The following is a 13,596-nucleotide window of genomic DNA, read 5'->3' as shown; positions in this document are numbered from 1 at the left end:
AAGATTTTGGCACACTATTGTTCATATTTTTCATATTTTGGCTAAGGAAAGATCAGAGGTTTTGCAGAACCTGTTGGGATTCTTGTCGCTTTCAGTTCTTGATGGTTTTATCTCTCAGTTTATTGTAAGTTTATTCATGTTTAATGTATGCCATTCCCTTCTTATGCTTCTGAAACTAAATAAATGAGTAAATGAGGTTGAATCCATTATTTACAATGCTCTACCTTTAAATTTGTTTAGTTTTACATGTTTTCGCTGGTTTGGAGAGGATCCATGTTCTCCCTTGCCCTCTTCAGCTCCTTTTCATTCTGATCCAGGCATACACCTGATCAAAGGCATCAAGACTACTGCCTACCTCGCCCCAACTCGAATTCTGCAAAGATCTGGCCTTATCCCCGGACCCAAATTTTTTTTTCCCGTTTCTCCAACAAAAAACTCAAAAATCTAAATCAAACTTTCCTATCTCTTTACTAGCCTAAAATAAGTATTAATTTTAAGTCATCTCAGCCCTTTTGAAGACCTTTTGCTGAGATAGACCCGGAGAGATCCCTCTCCTGTCCTCGTAGGGCTAGCTACGAGGCTAAGCGTGGTTTGATGTGGCCTCGAGTTTTGCCTTTCTCAGCCTGAGGCAGATTTGAGCGCTAACAAGTATGATTGATTACACACGCTAGACCTATTAATCACCCATTATCCAGTTTTTGGCACTAATAGATTCCCAAACAATGGTTGGATTAAAATCCACACTATCTCCAAATTTTGGTGTTCATTTGTCTATTGCACTCTTTGCAAATGTCTTAAATCAAGAAAGCTGGGAAGGAGTTCCAAACCTCGCTCAGGATTGGATTTTGGAAAGGGTTAATTTGCTAGCTTTCAATCGTCTAAATTATGTACTCACAGACTCTATCTGACACTCTAAAGAGGGTTTTCATCTTTGTCCCCTAAATAATAGGCTACTTTGTAATCGTTGAACAGTTGATTTCTCATTTCTCCTTCATCTCTGCACATCATTCAAATAGAGGGGCCTTTGTATCATTTGCACAGAAAACAATCTTGAATTAGTACTTTTTGTGTGCCATCAATTAAATAGTGGATGTTATTTTGAGCTAACAGTGAGAATTCCAAATCTTACCCCTTAAAAAAATGTTTTTTTGGGCGATAAGTACCTATGGAGTTGGTTGTTGATTCATTTTACTTGTAGATTTTGTCATAATAATTTCCATTAGTTTGTATTCATTTTCTATCTTCAAACTTCAATCATGTCTTGGCAATGTAATTTCCAACCATATATTTTTAAGATCGCATCTTTAAAATTTGTTGATTTAGGCTTGAAATTTCCTGGCATGCCAATGGAAGTTGCACCTATGAGTTTTGGTTAGCATTCTTAGTTTAGTTTTCTCAAAGATTGTGCAATTTCCAACTCTTTTTCTTCTATTCATGTATAAAATTCAATGAAAACATAATGTCCAATACATAGTTTCATTGTTCTATTTTTCTAGCTTGATGCACTTGTTTTGTATGTGGCCCCTTTTCCAACCCTTAAGTCTATAAATTCCCCTCACCAAGTCATAATGGCTTCCCTGAAGGCTAATCATCCTTTGCCTTATGGACCAATGATCCATGTCAATCTTTACCAAGTGCCCATAAGACCAAATTCTAGAGACTCCCTGCAATAGAAAGGAATTAAACCTAAACCTAGTCAAGGAGGAGCTTGCACTCCTCCCATCATTTCCCTGCATGTCAAAGCAAAGTATTATAACCTCCCTCTGCCCTAGGGATGATGGGGTTGTGTTGGCACATAGTGAGGTGGATGAGAAATACATAGGGGTGATTGCACCCACACTTGATGGAATCCCCATCCATGTGGTTAATGTCTCTGTCATTTAGTGTTTCTTCAACCCTCTCAACGTTGATAAGGGATATCCTCTAATCTCTACCAAATATTGATTGAGACAGATTGAAATATCCCTTCATTTATGTTAGGTCCCTATAATACTAGTGATTCCCCCATTACTATTATCATTGTAGCCCTTATTTTTATTGTTGTGCCCGTATTGTCCCCATATTGTTATTATTGTGCCCCATAGAAGCCCAATATTGTCATTGTTGTGCCCTTATATTATTATTGTTATGTCAGATTTGATTATATTGTGACCCCTTAGACTCCTATATATAGAAAGGAGGTTTTGTCATTTGTATCATCCAAGAATTTTTCATTTGTGTAATATAAAGGAGGTTCCCCCCTCGAAGATGCTAATTTCGAAGGCGTTGATCTATCATTTCTATCTTTTTGTGAGCTAGTTTCATAACATTTGGTATCATACTTTTGGATTCTAGGGTTTTTCTACTCCAAAAAGATCATCATGAAATTTTCACTATAATATTTTCTATACAAAGTTTCAAAAGCTAAAAAAAACCCATTTGAGCCGAAATTGTTCCGAACCTCGGGTCCAAATTTTAGATCTTGTCTCCCTATATTTTTAGAGGTATAATTTGAAGAATTTAATGTTTTTGCAGACTCACGAATTACATTCCAAACAGGTGACCTTGGGAAAATCGTAATAACATTCTCTTTGAGCATCAGATTGAAATTTAGTAAGAATTTATATAAAAAGTACAGATTGTATTTTTTTGTGTACCATTTTCAGATTTGAAGGTCGAAACAGTGACATGTGTCATGTCGTACAAATTCACTCTAATGAAAAATTATATAATTAGGTCATATTGGGAGATTGGGCATAACACTTTCTTGGAGAATCCAATTTTGATCAGATTTGTGGCATTGGAAAGAGGACTCATAGGGTTACGGCAAGAAGCAATTTCAGACCTTGGAGATCCACAATTACAGAGATACAATAGATTCAATGTAGAGCTTCTACAAAGCGAAAAAAGGTGTGTAGTCTTTTTAAAATTTTCATAAGTTTGGATTGAAAAATTAGTTTGAAGTTGAAAGGGCATATTGAAGCATAATTATCATTAATTGATGCCCCGAAGAAAGAAAATGGAAACACCTAGTAAGCAGCCTAAAAGCTCTAGCATGAATCATGCAGCAGAGGAAGAAATGCAACATGAGATATCAAAATTACGAGATCAAGTGCAACAAATTTCACTCTCACAAAAGGTAAAAAAAGCTAAGATTGATGGTTTAAAAGGCATGGAAGCTAAGATAAATGGCGTGGAAGCTAAGATGAATGGCATGGAAGTTAAGATGGATGGCGTGGAAGCTAAGATGGATGGCATGGAAGCTAAGATGAATGGCATGGACACTAAGATGGATGACATAGAAGAAAAATTGAAAGGCAACACGGAAGATTTGAAGATAGATTTGACTAAGTTGCTACAAGAAATGCTTACTAATGGTGAAAGGGTAGTAAAGGAAACTCATGAGGAGAACAAAATAAATGTTAATCATGATGTCATAGAATCTAACATTGGATTGAAGATCCACCATGTTCCAAAGATTGATATGAGGAAGTCTGATGGAAAGGATCCCGTAACATGGATACTACAGATGAAGCAACATTTTGATCTCCATAATGTGAAAAGCACACAAAAGGTACGCATTGAAACTTTATATTTGGAACTAAATAAGTTTGTATGCTGTCGATGGCTTTTCTCTTGTAAACAAATTTTCACTTGGGCAATTTTTACGGAAGAAATGATAACACATTATGAGGATACAAAAAGCAACACCTTTTTTAGCAAATTGATAAACCTAAAAAAAAAGGGTTCAATGATGGAGCACATTGAGGACTTCCAAAAATTGAATATAAGGGTAAAAGATATTCCATAGGATCATAGGATTGATGTGTTCATAGGGACTTTAAAGGATAAAATCCAACATGAGGTTCGTCTTTGGGAGCCTGACTCATTTGAGAAGGCATTCAGGTTGGCAAGAAAAATGGAAAGAAAAATTATGGCAACAAGGAGGCCTACCACTCATAACTATAAGGATGGAAGTGTTGTTTCCCCTAGCCTTCCACAACCTACAAGTTTTAAACCCCAAGATTTGGAAGAAAAAAGAGAAAAAGGGCTTTGTTACAATTGTGATAGCAAATACACTAAAGGTCATAAGTGTGCTGAGAAGAAAATATTTTACATAGATTGTGAAGAGGAGGAAAAAAAGGAACAAGAAACATCAAAAGAAGAGGATATACACTAGGAACAAACCCTAGAGAAAGAAGAAATGAATCTGACCATATCTTGTTATGCATTGGCCTGAATTATCACTCCTCAAACTATCAAGATGGAAGGACATATCAAGAATAAAAAGGTAATTGTGTTTATTGATTAGGGAAGTACCCGTAATTTTATTCATTGTAAGATAGCCAAGGAATTGAATTGCTTCCAATCTCCAGCACTAGAGTATCAAGTGATGGTTGCAAGTAGAGGAACCATAAATTGCTCTGGAAAGTGCCATAATATCAAGCTATCCATGGGAGACTATGTATAGCTTAGTGCTTTCCATTCCAATGGGTAGTGCTGATGTTGTACTAGGAGTCCAATTGCTACAATCCTTGGGTACAATAGCTTTTAATTTTCAAAAACGTTTCATGAAATTTTCTTCGTAAGGAAAGGAAGTTGAATTAAGAGGTATCACAGGAAAACCAGGAAAGATAATCAACTTTAATGGAATGAAAAAACTTCTAAATAAAGAACAACGAGGCGTAATTACACAATTTTTTCGCTAGAGGTTCCCACATCGAAATCATCTATTTCTCCAGATCTCCAAAAAATCTTGGACAATCATTCAAAGGTATTTGAGACTCCCAAAGGTCTCCCACTTATTCGTGATCATGATCATGCTATTCAATTGATTCCAGGAAGTGTTCCTCCAAACAACAGGCCTTACAGATATCCCTATGCCCAAAAGATTGAAATTGAATGTATGGTTGCAGAAATGTTAGAGGTTGGTATAATTCAACCTCGTCAAAGTTCTTTCTCTACTCTAGTAGTATTTGTGCACAATAATGATGGATCATGGCGCATGTGTCCGGATTATAGGATCTCAAAAATCTCACTATTAAAGATTAATTCCCCATTCCTGTCATTGATGAACTATTGGATGAATTGCATGGATCAATTTACTTCACCAAGTTGGATCTTCATTCAAGATATCATCAAATCAAAATGAAGACTAAAGACATTCTGAAAACAACATTTAGAACTCATGAGGGTCATTATGATTTTTTGGTCATGCCTTTTGGCCTTACCAATTCACCTTCTACATTTCAAGGTTTGATGAATTCCATTTTCAAACCCTTAGAAAATTTGAGTTTGTATTTTTTGATGATAAACTAATCTATAGCAAGTCTTGGAAGGATCATGTTCAACATGTTGATAGGGTGCTCAAACTATTGGAGGAGAAACAATTATATGAAAAAAGCTCCAAATTTTCCTTTGGAGTACAAGAGGTGGAATATCTGGGTCATATTGTATCTCATGAAGGTGTTAAGGTAGACCTTATAAAAATTAAAGCCATTAAGGAATGGAAAATCCCGACATCCATAAAGCATCTGCAAGGATTTCTTGAGTTGACAGGGTATTATCGCAAGTTTGTTAAGAATTATGGGAGAATAGCAGCACCTCTAACAACATTATTGAAGGAAGATGCATTTTTAAGGATTCCAGAAGCAACGAAGGCCTCTGAACATCTTAAAGAGGCAATGTGCCAAGCACCGTTCTTAGCTACATTGTACTTCACAAAAACTTTTATTGTGGAATGTGATGCCTCAGGAAACGGAATTGGTGTTTTTTTAATGCAAGAAGAAAGACCCATTTCTTTTGAAAGTTTTCCAATCAAAGGAAAGTGTTTACACAAAGCTATTTAGGAGAAGGAAATGTTGGAAATACTACATGCACTTAAGAAATGGTGACCCTACCTACTGGGAAGACACTTCAAGGTAAAAACAGATCATGATAGTCTTAAATAATTTTTAGAACAAAGCTTATCTTCAGAAGAGCAGCAAAAATGGGTCACAAAGATATTGAATTATGACTTTGAAATCATCTACAAAAAAGGGAAGAAAAATTTTGTTGCAGATGCAATCTCAAGAAAGGATGAGGATGTGGAAGCATTGGTTTGTGCCATTTCTATTATCCAACCAGATTGGATAAACAAAGTAAGGGATGAATGGAAGAATGATAAAGAAGTGTCGGCCCTCATTAAAAAGTTACAACAAGATCCCAGTACATATGTTACATTTAGTTGGAAAAATGATTCGTTATGGTACAAATATTGCTTATACCTATGCCATAATTCCCAACTCAAGCAAAAGATTCTTATGGAATTGCACACCTCTCCCTTAGGAGGGCACTCGGGATTTTTAAAAACTTACCATAGGATTAAGAAGGAATTTTTTTACGATGGACTTAAATATGATATTCAAAAGTTTGTGGCGGAATGTTTGGTTTGCCAACAAAATAAAGTTGAAACAATTAAGGCCCCGGGTCTATTACAACCTTTATCCATTCCAAGTCAATGTTGGGAGGAGGTTTCAATGGATTTTATCATGGGTTTACCCAAGTCCAAAGGAAAGAGTTTCATCATGGTGGTAGTTGACATAATTACTAAGTATGCACACTTTTATGCATTATCTCATCCATTTAAAGCCAGTACAGTTTCTACTGCATTTATGGAAACAATTCAAAAGCTACATGGAAATCCAAAGATTATTGTAAGCGACAGAGATCCCATTTTCATTCGAAATTTTTTGATAGAATTATTTTCTTGTCTTGGTACTTAGTTAGCTCATAGCTCATCTTATCATCCTCAATTTGATGGGAAAACTGAGATAGTAAAAAAATGTTTGGAAGGATATCTTTGTTGCTTTGTATCTGATAAACAGACATAATGGGTCAAATGGTTGCCTCTGACTGAATGGTGGTATGACACTTGCTTCCATACTGTAGCAAAAATGATCACATTTATGGCACTTTGTGGATATCACCCACTGTCCATCACACCATATTTAAGAGAAAATTCTAAGGTTCAAGCAGTGGAAGATCACATCGAGCATCAACAACAAGTTCTCAAAGTCTTAAAGGATAACCTGAATTTGGCACAAAATAGAATGAAACAACAGGCAGATCAACATCACAGCGAAATAAGTTTTGATGTAGGTGACTAGGTATTTCTACAACTACAACCATTTAAACAAATGCCCCTCAAGAAAGATAAGAAGGATAATAAATTATCACCAAATCATTATGGTCCTTACAAGGTGATTCAAAAGATTGGTATTATGGCATACAAATTGGAGCTTCCTGCAGCTTCCCAAGTGCACCCATCTTTCCATGTTTCATGCTTAAAGAAGGTTATTGGTGACAAGCTCCTAGTTCAAAAATTGCCAGAACTTGAAGAGGAAGGAAAAAACATATTATAACCTGAAGCAGTGATAGAAACAAGAACTCGACAGCTACGAAATCGATAAATTTCAGAGTATCTCGTCAAGTGGAAGAACTTACCCGTTGAAGATTCGACATGGGAGGATGAGAATTTTATACAAAAGCATCCAAAACTACTTAAGTGTTGAGGATGACAATTTTTTGAAGAAGAGGGGCATGTTAGGTCCCTATAATACTAGTGATTCCCCCATTACTATTATCATTGGAGCCCTTATTGTTATTGTTGTCCCCATATTGTTATTATTGTGCCCCATAGAAGCCCACTATTGTTATTATTGTGCCCTTATATTATTATTGTTATGTCGGCTTTGATTATATTGTGACCCATTAGACTCCTATATATAGAAATGAGGTTTTGTCATTTGTATCATCCAAGAATTATTCATTTGTGTAATGTAAAGGAGGTTTCCCCCTCGAAGAGTCTGATTTATAAGGCATTGATCTATCTTTTCTATCTTTTTGTGAGCTGGTTTCATAAAAATTTATAAGTTGATCTACCAGAGTAGTATCTTTTCTCTTAGTGTGGGATAGAAAGATCACTAATATCTAGTTGCTCAACTCAATGACTAGGCAAAGGCCTAGTGATATCCTCTAGTTGTTAGAGATTTTATCTACCTTAACATTGTTTATAATTTTCCCCATAACTAAAATGAGGTGTTGGGAAATACCTTCCACTATTAGAGTGTTGTGCTTCTACTCCTTTTGCTGACTACAAAACCTTTATCAAAGCTCTTGATTCTACTCCATTATTAGATTTATTTCCCATTCTCATTGAGAAGAGAGAAAAAATGCTTCCTATAGAATCTCTGAGCACCACCCTGCCAGGCACCAGACAATCTTGGGTCCTTAGAAGACCCATCAAAATTGAGTTTAAAAAATGAGTTGGGGTAGCGACCAATGTTGCTTTGATTGAGGGTTAGGTGATTTTATTATGGGGGCATGCAGTCTATGGCATCTATCCATATTTCAGTTTTGGAATATGATTGATTCCACACCCTCGGCCTATTAATCTTCCATTGCCCAGTTTATGGCACTAATAGATTCCCAAACATTGGTTGGATTAAACTCCACACTATCTCCAAATTTTTGTGTTCGTTTATCTATTGCACTCTTTGCAAATGTCCCAAATCAAGAAAGTTTGGAAGGAGTTCCAATCCTTGCTCATGATTGGATTTTGGAAAGGGTTAATTTGCTAGCTTTCAATCGTCTAAATTATGTACTCACAAACTATACCCGACACTCCAAAGAGGGTTTGCGTCTTTATCCCATAAAGAATAGGCTACTTTACAATAATTGAATATGTGATTTTTCATGTCTCCTTCAGCTCTGCATATCATTCAAATAGAGAGGCCTTTGTATCATTTTCAAAGAACACAATCCCGAATTAGTACCTTTTATGGGCCATTAATCAAAGTGTGGATGATATTTTGAGCTAACAGTGAGAATTCCAAATCTTACCCCTTATTTCTCGATTACCATTTGTATGCAAACCAATTGTTGTCATGTATATGCAAACCAATTGCTATCATGTAGGATTTTTAACCTTAAAATTGTCATCATCCTGTTGGCCCTATCTCAAGTTGTCCCAACCAGACCAAGTCATTATTTCTCAGGAATTTAGTTGAAGCTTTGTTCCCTGCATGGATTGTGCGTCCCATTATTTCCAAACTCCTTCCATTATAACATTTGTCTAGAAACACTGTTTCCAATAATGGCAAACCTTTGTCCACCTCTTCTGGATCATGAAGCCTTTAGTTTGTTCACCTCTTCTGATTATATAGGCTTTAGTTTGTTGACATAGGGAATTTTTGCCATGATGGGTTCCTATTCGCAAGCACATACGTAGAGAACAGAGTTGACTCATTATTTAGTTATGACTGCCAGCTATCAACCTTGGAAATTCTTATTTGTATTCCACACTTGTTTCAAATAAACACAATCTAATTACTTTGTTTGAATTCGTAACTTTTTGTGTACTTTTGTGGAGCTTCCCAATATATCCAAGCTCACAGTTATCCAAAGCTTATAATGCACTTCCAAAACATAATGCTTATTGTCCTTTCACATTGATATAGATGTTGTAGCCTCCTATTGCAAAAATGCTTAAATCTACCAGATTTATGTCCATCATTGTTGGATTTGATAAAACAGTGATCCTCCTCTAGAATCAAACATGCACAAAATATTTTTCCTAAAAAACATGGACTATATGAAAAACCGAGAAGGAACACTATCTATAAAGATTATTTTTAAACATGATAGTAGTTGTCGACTAACACCTACAACTAATTGCCATAAGATTTTCAGAACTTTTATCATCGCAGAGTTAAAATCATAGTTCCCAATAAATTTGAAATAGATTATAGTAAAAGTTGACAAATGCTGGCTTGATAATTATGCAAATAATCCAATCAATCCCTCGTTCAATTTGTATTGTTATATGGCTATGAATAATCTTGTACTACTTTTCAATTTTCTCTATTACCCTTTGAATAACCATATTAGCATTTGCATCTGACTAAATTTGGACATGACATGCAAGTATTTCATGATTGTAATGACCTAAATGTGCAGTTTATACAAAATTAAGAAACCAAAACTTGCACACAATCCTTATTCAAACCTTGTAGCGTCAATCTCATGAGGTGCACTCGCCATCAAAACTTATAGGATATGCTTCAACATCTTTAACTTCTAATATTATTCAACATATTTATAATGATCCCTAGTACAAGTACTAATAAAAACCATGTACATATTAAATCAATTATTTTGCAGTTGGGCCTTACCTAAACGGCTACTCATCCAATCATGACCCCAATACATTGAACCAAATAGCCACAACAAAACAAGTTGTCGGAACTGCATTAGTACTACCAAGAAACTGTGTGGCTAGTAGACCAGAAAGGGTAGAGATCTGCATTCTGGTACAAAGCGAAATAGTTCTGCAAACACTCTTCTTGCCTGTTGAACAATAAGAAACAATCAGACGCTTATTTTGCACCAAGACAATACAAAACCTATTAACTTTTTGCCTAAAAATGTAGTGATGTCTCTTTCCCATATTGATATGTGTAAATAGAATATAGAACATTGGTATTTTTATGGAAATCCTGATACTGATAATGAGAGATCCTTGCAATGATATTGATAATGAGAGTTCTAGGGCTCAAATTACATATGTTGTGTGTCTTGGAGAGATAAACATATTGGAGGTGTGCAAACAAAAGTTTATGATTAATGAACAACCATTTCTGCTCATCAGTAAGGTTGATTTAGTGCAACATGAAAGGATTTTTCATGACATTAATGATGTAGACAATTTTTAGCTATTGATACCTTCAACTCTTGTAAAATTATGCAAACAAATCTAGTTGGAGCATGTATTGATGAGGCTGCAATTTATTGGAGACAAAAACATTTTCAATTGGTTCTTGTAGGGATTTTCAGCCTCATAAGAGACAGAAGCAAGCCCTAAATCATGGATATATTTTCTCTTTCAAATATTATCCTTATCCTCATCTTTCATGTGCATTTCTGCATGAAGGCAGTGATGGGAGGCTGCAACCATGTTGCATAATTTTAGAGCTACCTAATACCATGTTGCTTGATGGCATAATGAATAATAGTTCAAGCCCTGATGATGATTACAAATGTCCTATCGAACAATGGATAGAAAAATCTTGTAAAGGTACACACCAACCTTGGCATGCTTCTAATTTTCTTTTCTCATTTTTAGAAGCTCACTTCTATTTCCAATGAAGTGGTGATAGAGATGTGAGTCTATGTTTCAAGGAAACTTGACATATCCTTGTTTGGTTTGTGGCCAAACACAAAATAAAATCCCATACTCATCATTAGATAATATGACGATTGCATTGGCTAATTGATTTTACCTAGCGCTTGCATGTTGTTGATTAAGAAAAGGATACAAAGAATACGATCAATTATGGGCATATTTACATTTTTATTGGGTTGCCTCCAACATTTTCACTTATGTCTTTCTTTGTAAAAACCATTTTTGAATTTTTTGTATCTTGGAAAAGAACTTTTGATTGTATGTGGGGTTTGGGATGTGAGCACCAAATGATTTTCTCACTTTTGTAGCAGTTTTAACAAGTAGAGAACTAGAGTTCTCAAATACCCTCCAAGAGAGTGTTTGTCCCCCATATGGAGCCAAGTGCTACCCCTAAAAAATGTACGTGAATTTTGATAAGAGTAGCACAAGGAAAAACAAATATATATAGATATATCCGCAAATAGAATACATGGCAACAAGGAAAACTGTGAGATAGATCCATTTGATGAAAACATAAGTAAAAGAGTTGTAAAAGATCAAATAAAATGCATTTATGAATCTGGATTAGATCCAACTTTTGCAGATGTTGCTAGCAGAATACACACATTTTTCTATCCCTATGGAAGTAAGGCTACAGCATCTTAGTTATTGACAAGAGATACCTACAAGAATCATGATTCCATTCCTTAATTATTAATCATGTAAGACTAGTTTCAGGTTGAAGATAATATAGTGTTTCCTTGTACCTCAATTCAGCATTTAGATTCAATCCAAAATCTATGTAGGGGATTCGAAATGGAAAAAGAATAGTATGGAATCTCTACTCCTTGAGGATAACAACACATGAAGCCATGAAGCCTAACAGAGATATATTTGAGAAGACTAAGTTTGACTCATGCCAAAACAGACCCTACAATCATTCTTGCCAAGTTTGACTTTCCAATCCTTGAATCCATATGCTAAGTTTGACCACTCCATAACCTAGTTTGACCTCTTGGGTATATTTGGAATGTATTAATTCTATATAGCCTAACTTTAAGCCTTAAATAAATTGTTTTACGCCCTAACTGGCCCTTCTCATTTTTGGTTAGCAAACATACTCGTAAACTAAAAGCCTTCTCTTATTTTCAATACAATACCCAATCAACATCAAAACTTCCACCTCTAAATAGAATCGCAAACCACCTTGAGAGCTTGCAAGTTTATGCTCTTTAAATAGACCATCCACCCATTGTGCTAGCATGACGACTACGTCAACAGTTGGGACCACCCATCAAGCAAGCGAGAAATTTCATAAGTTATTCAACCCCCCGCTTGTTGCCTAATCCGACCACGCCACGTGTCACTTCCACGTCACTTCCTCATTTTTCCCACCTACATCCCTCCATGAATTCACCGTTTCCATTCAAATTTGTCCATTGTCTACATTTCCGCCTGTTCGCGAATGATGTTCACCTAACCAATGACCAATCCAAGACTTCTCTTACACCCACAACATCCAATCACCAGGTAATCCATAGCCCCCTATCCTTATAGCGTGGTTATCATGATTAAAATGAATAAAGTCGCACCTAACCCCCTCAACCCAAGAGGAAAAACCCTTGGACCACACATAACCACTTATGGACACCAAGGCAAAAATTCATGACCCTTTCTTCCCATTACACCTAGCCGACCTCCGTTTTGACTTATATGGCAGTCGCCTGAGAAAAGAAGACTTGTTTTAAGTCATTCAGTAGGAATTGTACTACCTTATCTCCCCAATTGTATACCCATTCCCTAATTTTGTGTCATGGTTCATGGCCGCATATATCAAAGAGAGAAACTGCTGCATTTCGACGATCGAGGAGAAAATTCTAGAAGTCACCCTAGAATTGATCCAAAATGCATTTGTTTACCAAAAATCCCTGAATCTAGAAAAAATTATAGAGACCACCCTCATTTTCCATTATAATGGACTTTCAGCAGGAGACAAACAAGCCCTTCTCCAATGGATTTTAACTCCTAATGCCCAATTTCCCTCAAATTCAGAAACATTCCCTATTTCCCTTTTTTAGAGACTTTGCAACCCATATTGGCCATAATTGTGTTGCTACTATGTGAGGATGAAACAACAAATGTCACCAAGGCAACTTTAGGATTTTTACATTAATGATGATGCTTGACACTTTTCTTGAAATTCCTTCATTTCTTGTGGAAGCTATCAAGTTTCAGTCCAACCATTTTTACCTTGCCTATTACTTCAGATATTACTCCATATTGGTCTACCTATTCATGTATGCTCATGTAGAGGAGTTTGACTACCTAGGTCTGAGTATCATAGACTCTAATAAGTATAGGAAACTAATAATGGATTAGCACAATGCTTTGAAGAACAAGTCTAACAATTAGGG

Source organism: Pinus tabuliformis, chromosome 7 (assembly GCF_031772625.1).
Source record: "Pinus tabuliformis cultivar Carrire ecotype Pingquan chromosome 7, CPIR1, whole genome shotgun sequence".
In the NCBI taxonomy this organism is placed as follows: Eukaryota; Viridiplantae; Streptophyta; class Pinopsida; order Pinales; family Pinaceae; genus Pinus; species Pinus tabuliformis.
The sequence above is the reverse complement of the archived record's forward strand: the minus strand, read 5'-3'. Positions refer to the sequence as shown.